Source organism: Panulirus ornatus, chromosome 33, assembly GCF_036320965.1.
Source record: "Panulirus ornatus isolate Po-2019 chromosome 33, ASM3632096v1, whole genome shotgun sequence".
Taxonomy (NCBI): Eukaryota; Metazoa; Arthropoda; class Malacostraca; order Decapoda; family Palinuridae; genus Panulirus; species Panulirus ornatus.
Window position 1 is genome coordinate 4,132,363 of NC_092256.1, and position 12,050 is coordinate 4,144,412.

The following is a 12,050-nucleotide window of genomic DNA, read 5'->3' on the forward strand; positions in this document are numbered from 1 at the left end:
GTGGGTGGGATCTGGGCATGTGAAACGGTCAGAGCAAACCTTGGAAAGGTCTGTGAGGCTCATCATTTATGGCAGCTAGAATGTGGATGTAGATGAAAGAGGTTGTCCTTCATCTGTTCCTGGTGACATAGGAAATGGAAAGCAAGTCTGGAAAGAAAAGTATCAGCTTTGAGATACCCCAAAATAGGAAAGACTATAGCACATAAGAAAGATCATTAACATGGTGTGTAATACATTGTCAGCTAAAACACTTATGCAAAAGAGGCAGACAGTAATCTCTCATACAGTGTAACAGGTTGTCCTGATATTTATTTGTAAATGAAACTGGAAACTCATGTTTTCACAGTAATTCATATCTTTTGTCAAAGGTATGTGTTATGTTTACTGTAAAATTGGTCATTTGATATGTTGTTATTGTGGCATTGCTGCACTGATGGTGATAACGGTACCAGTATGCACAAATTATAGTCACACTATCATTTTCCATGAGAGAGGAATTCAGCTGAGGCTTTCCATAACCCTTAAACCACTCTGTTTGTATATGTGCAATACCGAGGTAACCACAATGCCAGTGTAGAACTGAGACTTCATACCACAAGTTTGAGGTTCTGCTGATGGGTAAGGGAAAGGGGGGGAATATGGGTAATGAAAAACTTTACAGGGCATGTGCTTAGTCTCATTTCAGGTATAAGAGGAGAACATTTTCCACATTTATAGAGATACTGCTGTTATAGCCAATGTATCTATATCAATGACTCCTGTTTTCCCCCGGAATCCCTGAAGGGGTTGGCCACAACAATAGTCTCCATAACTAGTAAACTCTAGTGTTGCTTCTTATCCTGTAATGCCTCACCCTTAACAGGCTAATGGCAGAGGGTAGCTCTAGCGCAGTGTTTGTAGGGGTTCCTACCTAATGTTTGTACAGAATACCTCTAACTAATGCCCCTACCTAGTCCAACCCACTACATCTATCTACTGCTCCTACCATTTTGCCAAAAGGCAGGAATAGCACATGGTGCTCACCACAGGAAATTCAATCCAGTCACTTTGCCACACTCCATCTTACAGAAAGCATTCACCACCTCTTCTCTTTTCACTGAATCACTTGCCATGATTTTCATACTTCACCTACCTCTACTTCCCACACTCCACATTTGCCACCTTGTCATATACCAAATACAACTTCCTTTCATAATACTTTCTCCATCTCTTCTTAACCTTTTTTTTTTTTTTTACTCTGTTACTACCTCTCCATTTGCTTCTTTCACTGATAGCTCCAACTTGTTCCCCTGTTTTCTTAGTACTATTGTTCTTCTTAAACTATTCACCTGTTGTGAAAAATGTTTCCATTGATAATGTTGATAATTTTCGTAGAAATGAAAGATAAGCTTCACAAAGAATAACAGGACTAGTTTATAAGCCCCTGCACAGACACCACAGAGGTAGATGAAAGATTGCAGTCAGTCAGCAGAAATATATAATCAACATGATTCTATCGTAGTAGGAAGTTTTTACATACTGGTATATAAGTGGGGGAATCACTCTCCATACCTCCCTAGCATACTTAGGGTGGACTTCATGCTGTGCCAACACTTGATCCCTAAGCAGCATCTGCTACATTGCTTGCAAGGGTACCTGCTTTTACCGTTTTCTCCTATTCCTCTCCTGTCGCATTCTATTATAGCTACCTTCCAAGCAAGCTGCATTTCTCTTAACCTCCTAGTCCACTGTAAGTGGTAGTTAGTGACCTTCTCAGTTAACAAGCTGAATATGTCCAGTGGCAAATGGAGTTCCACCTCGGACAATGTGGCAAAAACCTCATCACTTAATGGGGAATACTTCTATTAATGGCAGTAGGACTAAACATCCCAAGCAATGTATGGTTAAATTCTCAAAGGTACTACTGCTTCCCGAATGATATGGACTAGTTCTGGACTTAATGACACGATAATATTCATACAACGTTTACACCAACCGACCCCCCTCCCCCAAGAAAAAAAATTGTCCTGCCCTTGATCACTATCCAGTCTCTCTGGAATGCTAGACCGATGAAAAAATCTTGTCCACAAAAACTTTTGCAAAAGTAATAGCTGTGATTCTTAAGTAGACTCACTAATGTAAGCTTACTAAACACATTAACCACAGTTAACACATTCTCTTTACCATCTTGTACGGGGTCTAACAACATGAAGTCCATGGCTTACTGGTGTCTGTTGTCCCTAGTTTTGTCTTGGCTAGAACTCCCACCTCTTATCCCATAGCAAAATTCTTGCACTGGGCCACGTGTCTCTTGACAAAACAGGAAGTGAGGTGGACTATGTTTTATGACGTGAAAAAGAAATGGGTTGAAAATGGGTTGAAAATTAAGAAGTAAACAGACTATCCTCCAAGACAAAGAGAGAAGTCGGCTCTATTTCAGGATGAGAAGGCAAGAGACTCTGCTCCAAGACAAGAAGGGAAATGGACTCTTCCAAGGAGGGAATAGAACGTAATACAAGGAGGGAAATGGACTCACTTCTAAGAGAGGAGCATCAGTGCATGGTGATGATAGAATCAGCTGCTGTGTTCAAGTATATTCATGTACTCTGTGAGAAAAGGCATGAGCTAGGTAAGAAAGTTACTGAACAGCAAAATGTAATGCTTTTGAAAAATGAAAAGATAAACAATGGTGTATCACCGTCAGGAAATACATTGTATTGCGTTGCTTCACACCGTGATGATGATAGGGAGATGAAAGAGACAGTTGAAAATCTGTTTCCAAACATCTTAATGGTAGAGGAATTAGAGAACTATCAGTTCATTCAGCATTTACTATAGATATGAGAAACGTGCTAAAGGGGTATAAAGAATTACATGAAAGACTTATCATGATGATATCAAGGCAACTTCTAAAGAAAAGGGTTAACAGGAACATTGCTCAACAGTATAGTGACATCACAACATTCAGTGGAACATTGCCACTATTAAAATATATTCTGACCACGACAAGACATCGATGTCATATGTCTCCAAGAATGTCGAATGCCTACTGGCGAACCCCCACGTAAATTACCCAGTTACAAATGGTATACTCCTATATCTACCAACATTTGTTTAATGTATGTATAACAGTCGCTACCTTATGTACCAATATCTTTCAAAAAATTGGTTAAATTGATGAGAACTGCTATTGACGTTTGTGTAAATAAATTATACATTTCCTTTTTTCCATAGCCAGAGGTTGAACCATTATATGACATTCATTTTTTTCATTCATTTCAAGCTAGAAGTTTCAGTTTTCTAAATTGTTTCTTACATTTTTCATATGTATATATGTGTGTGTGTGTGTGTGTGTGTATATGTGCGTATGTATGTGTATGTCTGTGTATGTGTATATGTATATATATGTGTATATTATCCCTGGGGATAGGGGTGAAAGAATACTTCCCACGTATCCCTCGCGTGTCGTAGAAAGCGACTAGAGGGGACGGGAGCGGGGGGGGGGGGGGGGCCAGAAATCCTCCCCTCCTTGAATTAACTTTCTAAAATGGGAAACAGAAGAAGGAGTCACGCGGGGAGTGCTCATCCTCCTCGAAGGCTCAGAGTGGGGTGCCTAAATGTGTGTGGATGTAACCAAGATGTGAAAAAAGGAGAGATAGGTAGTATGTTTGAGGAAAGGAACCTGGATGTTTTGGCTCTGAGTGAAACGAAGCTCAAGGGTAAAGGGGAAGAGTGGTTTGGGAATGTCTGGGGAGTAAAGTCAGGGGTTAGTGAGAGGACAAGAGAGAGGGGAAGGAGTAGCAATACTCCTGAAACAGGAGTTGTGGGAGTATGTGATAGAGTGTAAGAAAGTAAATTCTCAATTAATATGGGTAAAACTGAAAGTTGATGGAGAGAGGTGGTTGATTATTGGTGCATATGCACCTGGGCATGAGAAGAAAGATCAAGAGAGGCAAGTGTTTTGGGAGCAGCTGAATGAGTGTGTTAGTGGTTTTGATGCACGAGACCGGGTTATAGTGATGGGTGATTTGAATGCAAAGGTGAGTAATGTGGCAGTTGAGGGAATAATTGGTATACATGGGGTGTTCAGTGTTGTAAATGGAAATGGTGAAGAGCTTGTAGATTTATGTGCTTGGTTGGTACGGTTATTTAATGTATGTATGACTCATGGTGAGGTGCCTGAGGATTGGCGGAATGCGTGCATAGTGCCATTGTACAAAGGCAAAGGGGATAAGAGTGAGTGCTCAAATTACAGAGGTATAAGTTTGTTGAGTATTCCTGGCAAATTATATGGGAGGGTATTGATTGAGAGGGTGAAGGCATGTACAGAGCATCAGATTGGGGAAGAGCAGTGTGGTTTCAGAAGTGGCAGAGGATGTGTGGATCAGGTGTTTGCTTTGAAGAATGTATGTGAGAAATACTTAGAAAAGCAAATGGATTTGTATGTAGCATTTATGGATCTGGAGAAGGCATATGATAGAGTTGATAGAGATGCTCTGTGGAAGGTATTAAGAATATATGGTGTGGGAGGCAAGTTGTTAGAAGCAGTGAAAAGTTTTTATCGAGGATGTAAGGCATGTGTACGTGTAGGAAGAGAGGAAAGTGATTGGTTCTCAGTGAATGTAGGTTTGCGGCAGGGGTGTGTGATGTCTCCATGGTTGTTTAATTTGTTTATGGATGGGGTTGTTAGGGAGGTGAATGCAAGAGTTTTGGAAAGAGGGGCAAGTATGAAGTCTGTTGGGGATGAGAGAGCTTGGGAAGTGAGTCAGTTGTTGTTCGCTGATGATACAGCGCTGGTGGCTGATTCATGTGAGAAACTGCAGAAGCTGGTGACTGAGTTTGGTAAAGTGTGTGAAAGAAGAAAGTTAAGAGTAAATGTGAATAAGAGCAAGGTTATTAGGTACAGTAGGGTTGAGGGTCAAGTCAATTGGGAGGTGAGTTTGAATGGAGAAAAACTGGAGGAAGTGAAGTGTTTTAGATATCTGGGAGTGGATCTGGCAGCGGATGGAACCATGGAAGCGGAAGTGGATCATAGGGTGGGGGAGGGGCGAAAATTCTGGGAGCCTTGAAGAATGTGTGGAAGTCGAGAACATTATCTCGGAAAGCAAAAATGGGTATGTTTGAAGGAATAGTGGTTCCAACAATGTTGTATGGTTGCGAGGCGTGGACTATGGATAGAGTTGTGCGCAGGAGGATGGATGTGCTGGAAATGAGATGTTTGAGGACAATGTGTGGTGTGAGGTGGTTTGATCGAGTGAGTAACGTAAGGGTAAGAGAGATGTGTGGAAATAAAAAGAGCGTGGTTGAGAGAGCAGAAGAGGGTGTTTTGAAATGGTTTGGTCACATGGAGAGAATGAGTGAGGAAAGATTGACCAAGAGGATATACGTGTCAGAGGTGGAGGGAACGAGGAGAAGAGGGAGACCAAATTGGAGGTGGAAAGATGGAGTGAAAAAGATTTTGTGTGATCGGGGCCTGAACATGCAGGAGGGTGAAAGGAGGGCAAGGAATAGAGTGAATTGGAGCGATGTGGTATACCGGGGTTGACGTGCTGTCAGTGGATTGAATCAGGGCATGTGAAGCGTCTGGGGTAAATCATGGAAAGCTGTGTAGGTATGTATATTTGCATGTGTGGACGTATGTATATACATGTGTATGGGGGTGGGTTGGGCCATTTCTTTCGTCTGTTTCCTTGCGCTACCTCGCAAACGCGGGAGACAGCGACAAAGCAAAAAAAGAAAAAAAAAGAATATATATATATATATATATATATATATATATATATATATATATATATATATATATATATATATATATATATATATATATATATATATATATATATATATATATATATATATATATATATATATACAAGTAGTGGTGATATGAGAAGGAGATGGAGTGAGTATTTTGAAGGTTTGTTGAATGTGCTTGATGATAGAGTGGCAGATATAGGGTGTTTTGGTCGAGGTGGTGTGCAAAGTGAGAGGGTTAGGGAAAATGATTTGGTAAACAGAGAAGAGGTAGTAAAAGCTTTGCGGAAGATGAAAGCCGGCAAGGCAGCAGTTTTGGATGGTATTGCAGTGGAATTTATTAAAAAAGGGGGTGACTGTATTGTTGACTGGTTGGTAAGGTTATTTAATGTTTGTATGACTCATGGTGAGGTGCCTGAGGATTGGCGGAATGCGTGCATAGTGCCATTGTACAAAGGCAAAGGGGATAAGAGTGAGTGCTCAAATTACAGAGGTATAAGTTTGTTGAGTATTCTTGGTAAATTATATGGGAGGGTATTGATTGAGAGGGTGAAGGCATGTACAGAGCATCAGATTGGGGAAGAGCAGTGTGGTTTCAGAAGTGGTAGAGGATGTGTGGATCAGGTGTTTGCTTTGAAGAATGTATGTGAGAAATACTTAGAAAAGCAAATGGATTTGTATGTAGCATTTATGGATCTGGAGAGGGCATATGATAGAGTTGATAGAGATGCTCTGTGGAAGGTATTAAGAATATATGGTGTGGGAGGCAAGTTGTTAGAAGCAGTGAAAAGTTTTTATCGAGGATGTAAGGCATGTGTACGTGTAGGAAGAGAGGAAAGTGATTGGTTCTCAGTTAATGTAGGTTTGCGGCAGGGGTGTGTGATGTCTCCATGGTTGTTTAATTTGTTTATGGATGGGGTTGTTAGGGAGGTGAATGCAAGAGTTTTGGAAAGAGGGTCAAGTATGAAGTCTGTTGTGGATGAGAGAGCTTGGGAAGTGAGTCAGTTGTTGTTCGCTGATGATACAGCGCTGGTGGCTGATTCATGTGAGAAACTGCAGAAGCTAGTGACTGAGTTTGGTAAAGTGTGTGAAAGAAGAAAGTTAAGAGTAAATGTGAATAAGAGCAAGGTTATTAGGTACAGTAGGGTTGAGGGTCAAGTCAATTGGGAGGTAAGTTTGAATGGAGAAAAACTGGAGGAGGTGAAGTGTTTTAGATATCTGGGAGTGGATCTGGCAGCGGATGGAACCATGGAAGTGGAAGTGAATCATAGGGTGGGGGAGGGGGCGAAAATTCTGGGAGCCTTGAAGAATATGTGAAAGTCGAGAACATTATCTCGGAAAGCAAAAATGGGTATGTTTGAAGAAATAGTGGTTCCAAGAATGTTGTATGGTTGCGAGGCGTGGGCTATGGATAGAGTTGTGCGCAGGAGGATGGATGTGCTGGAAATGAGATGTTTGAGGACAATGTGTGGTGTGAGGTGGTTTGATCGAGTAAGTAACGTAAGGGTAAGAGAGATGTGTGGAAATAAAAAGAGCGTGGTTGAGAGAGCAGAAGAGGGTGTTTTGAAGTGGTTTGGGCACATGGAGAGAATGAGTGAGGAAAGATTGACCAAGAGGATATGTGTGTCGGAGGTGGAGGGAGCGAGGAGAAGTGGGAGACCAAATTGGAGGTGGAAAGATGGAGTGAAAAAGATTTTGTGTGATCGGGGCCTGAACATGCGGGAGGGTGAAAGGAGGGCAAGGAATAGAGTGAATTGGATCGATGTGGTATACCGGGGTTGACGTGCTGTCAGTGGATTGAATCAGGACATGTGAAGCGTCTGGGGTAAACCATGGAAAGCCGTGTAGGTATGTATATTTTGCGTGTGTGGACGTATGTATATACATGTGTATCGGGGTGGGTTGGGCCATTTCTTTCGTCTGTTTCCTTGCGCTACCTCGCAAACGCGGGAGACAGCGACAAAGTATAAAAAAAAAAAAAAAAAAAATATATATATATATATATATATATATATATATATATATATATATAAACGCCCACATACATACATATACATTTCAACGTTATTTATCTATTTATTAGACTTTGTCGCTGTCTGCTGTGTTAGCGAGGTAGGGCAATGAAACAGACGAAAGAATGTTCCAACCTACCCATATACACATGTATATAAATACACGTCCACACACGCACATATACATACCTGTACATTTTAACGCATACATATATATACATACACGGACATATACATATATACACATGTACATGATTCGTGCTTGCTGCCTTTATTCATTCCCGTTGCTACCCCGCCACACATGAAATAGCATCCCCCATCACTCCGCAAGGTAGCGCTAGGAAAATACAACAAAGGCCACATTCGTTCACACTCAGTCTGTAGCTGTCATGTATAATGCACCGAAACCACAGCTTCCTTTCCACATCCAGGCCTCACAAAACTTTTCATGGTTTACCCCAGACGCTTCACATGCCCTAGTTCAATCCATTGACAGCACGTCGACCCCGATATGCCACATCGCTCCAATTCACTCTATTCCTTGCGCGCCTTTCACCCTCCTGTATATTCAGGCCCCGATCTTTCAAAATCTTTTTCACTCCATTCTTCCACCTCCAATTTGGTCTCCCACTTCTCGTTCCCTCCACCTCTGACACATATATCCTCTTTGTCAATCTTTCCTCACTCCTTCTCTCCATGTAACCAAACCATTTCAATACACCCTCCTCTGCTCTCTCGACCACACTCTTTTTATTACCACACATCTCTATTGCCCTTTCATTACTTACTCGATCAAACTACCTCACACCACAATTGTCCTCAAACATCTCATTTCCAACACATCCACCCTCCTCCGCACAACCCTATTTATAGCCCATGTCTTACTATCATATAACCTTGCTGGAAACACTTTTCCTTCAAACATACCCATTTTTGCTCTCCGAGATAATGTTCACGCCTTCCACACATTCGTCAACGCTCCCAGAACCTTCGTCCCCTCCCCCACCCTATGATTCACTTCCGCTTCCATGGTTCCATCCGCTGCCAGATCCACTCCCAGATATCTAAAATACTTTACTTCATCCAGTTTTTCTCCATTCAAACTTACCTCACAATTGACTTGTCCCTCAACTCTACTGAACCAAAGAGCCTTGCTGTTATTCACATTTACTTTCAACTTTCTCCTTTCACACACTTTACCAAACTCAGTCACCAACCTCTGCAGTTTCTCACCCGAATCAGCCACCAGCGCTGTACCATCAGCGAACAACAACTGACACACTTCCCAAGCCTTCTCATCCACAACAAACTGCATAATTGCCCCTCTCTCCAAACCTCTTGCATTCACTTCCCTAACCACCCCATCCATAGATTAAACAGCCATGGAGACATCACGCACCCTTGCCGTAAACCGACATTTACTGGGAACAATCGCATTCCTCTCCTCCAACTCGTACACATGCCTTACATCCTTTGTAAAAACTTTTCACTGCTTCTAGCAACTTACCTCCTACATCATATACTCTTAAACCTTCCACAAAGCATCTCTATCAACCCCATGATATGCCTTTAGATCCATAAATGCTACATATAAATCCATCTGTTTTTCTAAGTATTTCTCACATACATTTTTCAAAGCAAGCACCTGATCCACACATCCTCTACCACTTTTCAAACCACATTGCTCTTCCCCCCCAATCTGAGTCTCTGTGCATGCCTTTACCCTCTCAATCAGTACCCTCCCATATAATTTACCAGGAATACTCAACAAACTTATACCTCTGTAATTTGAGCACTTACTTTTATCCCCTTTGCCTTTGTACACTGGTGCTGTGCATGCATTCCTCGAATCCTCAGGCACTTCACCATGACCCATACATACATTGAATATCATTACCAACCGATCATGAACATAGTCACCCCTTTTTTTGATAAATTCCACTGCAATGTCATCCAAACCCGCCGCCTTACCGGCTTTCACCTTCCGCAAAGTTTTCACTACCTCATTTCTGTTTACCCTCTCACTTCGCACACCCCTCCGACCAAAATACCTTACATCTGCCTAACATCAAACACATTTAACAAACCTTCAAAACACTCACTCCATCTCCCACTCACATCACCACTTCTTGTTATTACCTCACCATTTGCCCCCTTCACTGATGTTCCCATTTGTTCTCTTGTCTTATGCACTTTATTTACCTCCTTCCAAAACATCTTTTTATTCTCCAAAATTTAATCATACTCTCTCGCACCAACTCTCATTTGCCCTCTTTTTAAACTCTTGCACCTTTCTCTTGATTTCCTGCCTCTTTCTTTTATACATCTCCCAGTCGTTTGTACTACTTCCCTTCAAATATCGTTCAAACGCCTCTCTCTTCTCTTTCACTGACAACCTTACTTCTTCATCCCACCTCTCACTACCCTTTCTAATCTGCCCACCTCCCACCTTTCTCATGCCACAAGCATCTTTTGCGCAAGCCATGACTGCTTCCCTACATACGTCCCATTCCTTCCCCCTCCCCCCCACATCATTTCTTCCCACCTTTTGCCATTCTACACTAAATTTCTCCTGGTACTTCCTCACACAAGTCTCCTTCCCAAGCTCACTTACTTTCACCGCTCTCTTCACCCCAACATTCTCTCTTCTTTTCTACACATCTTCTACACATCTTCACCTTCGCCCCCATAAGAAAGCGATCAGACATCCCTCCAGCTACCCCTCTCAGCACAGTAACATCCATAAGTCTCTCTTCAGGCCTATCAATTAACACATAATCCAATAGCTCCCTTGTTATTAGATTTCTAAACGAGGAACCAGAAGAATGAGTCAAACAGGGAGTGCTCATCCACCTCGAAGGCACAGATTGGGGTGTCTGAATGTGCAAGGATTAGAAAAAAAGAGAGATAGGTAGTATTTTTGGGAAAGGAACCTGGATATTTTGGCTCTGAGTGAAACGAAGCTGAAGGGTACAGGGGAAGAGTGGTTTGGGAATGTCTTAAGAATAAAGTCAGAGGTTGGTGAGAGGACAAGAGCAAAGGATGAAGTAGCACTGCTCCTGAAGCAGGAGTTATGGAAGTATGTGATAGAGTGTAAGAAAGTAAATCCTAGATTGATGTGGGTAAAACTGAAAGTGGATGGACAGAGATGGGTGATTATTAGTGCCTATGCACCTGGCCATGAGAAGAAAGATCATGAGAGGCAAGTGTTTTGGTAGAAGCTGAGTGAGTGTGTTAGCAGCTTTGATGCACGAGACCGGGTTATAGTGATGGGTGATTTGAATGCAAAGGTGAGTGATGTGGCAGTAGAGGGTATGATTGGAGTACATGGGGTGTTCAGTGTTGTAAAAGGAAATGGTGAAAAGCTTGTGGATTTGTGTGCTGAAAAAGGACTGGTGATTGGGAATATCTGGTTTAAAAAGATATACATAAGGTAGTGTAAATATGTCAATAAATATTTCATTTCATTCATTTCACTTCCTTGTTGATTATATTGATATCATCACCAAGGAGATTGTATATGGTGAAGTTTATCTTCTTGAAACAGTTTGTCACACTTTTCCTGTTTTCCCAGTACTTCATACATTGCATGAGAAGGTGGTCTAATATTAAGTTTGTTTGGCATGTTTCATATCTTGATAGAAAGGTTTGGTTGATATACGGTTGTAGGTGGGTTTTGTATGTGATGTAAGGTTGTAGGTGGGTTCTGTATGTGATGTAAGGTTGTAGGTGGGTACCGTATGTTATGTAAGATTGTATGTGGGTGCTGTCTGTGATGTAAGGTTGTAGGTTGGTGCCGTATGTTATGTAAGGTTGTAGGTCGGTGCTGTATGTGATGTAGGGTTGTAGGTGGGTGCTGTGTGTGGAGTTGAGATGTAGACGGGCTAGCGTGACTTCCTTCTGTTCAACACATACGAGGTCGTCCAGTCCGCTACTTGTGGCTTGTATTTCCTCGTAATGGTCAGGCTGGTCCACTGACTTTGCCACAAAAGAAATATTGAATTCTTTCCAAAAGAAAGACAGGACCCCAGCTCCTAAGGGATCGGAACCACCTCCTCGAGTTCTGAGGTCGACTTAGCCAACCGGTCTGCCTGTTCATTGCTGTAAATGTTACAATGACCCACCAGGCACCCAAAGCAAGATGATATCTTTGTTACATGAGTTTGATTTATTAACAATGTTGCCCTGAATTTCATTTGACTCAGTATAACCAGAGTCTATAGCTTTAAGAGCTGATTTAAGATTTTCTGATTTAATATGAATTGAATTAATTATATAATCTATGGTCTTACCAATGGCAAATAC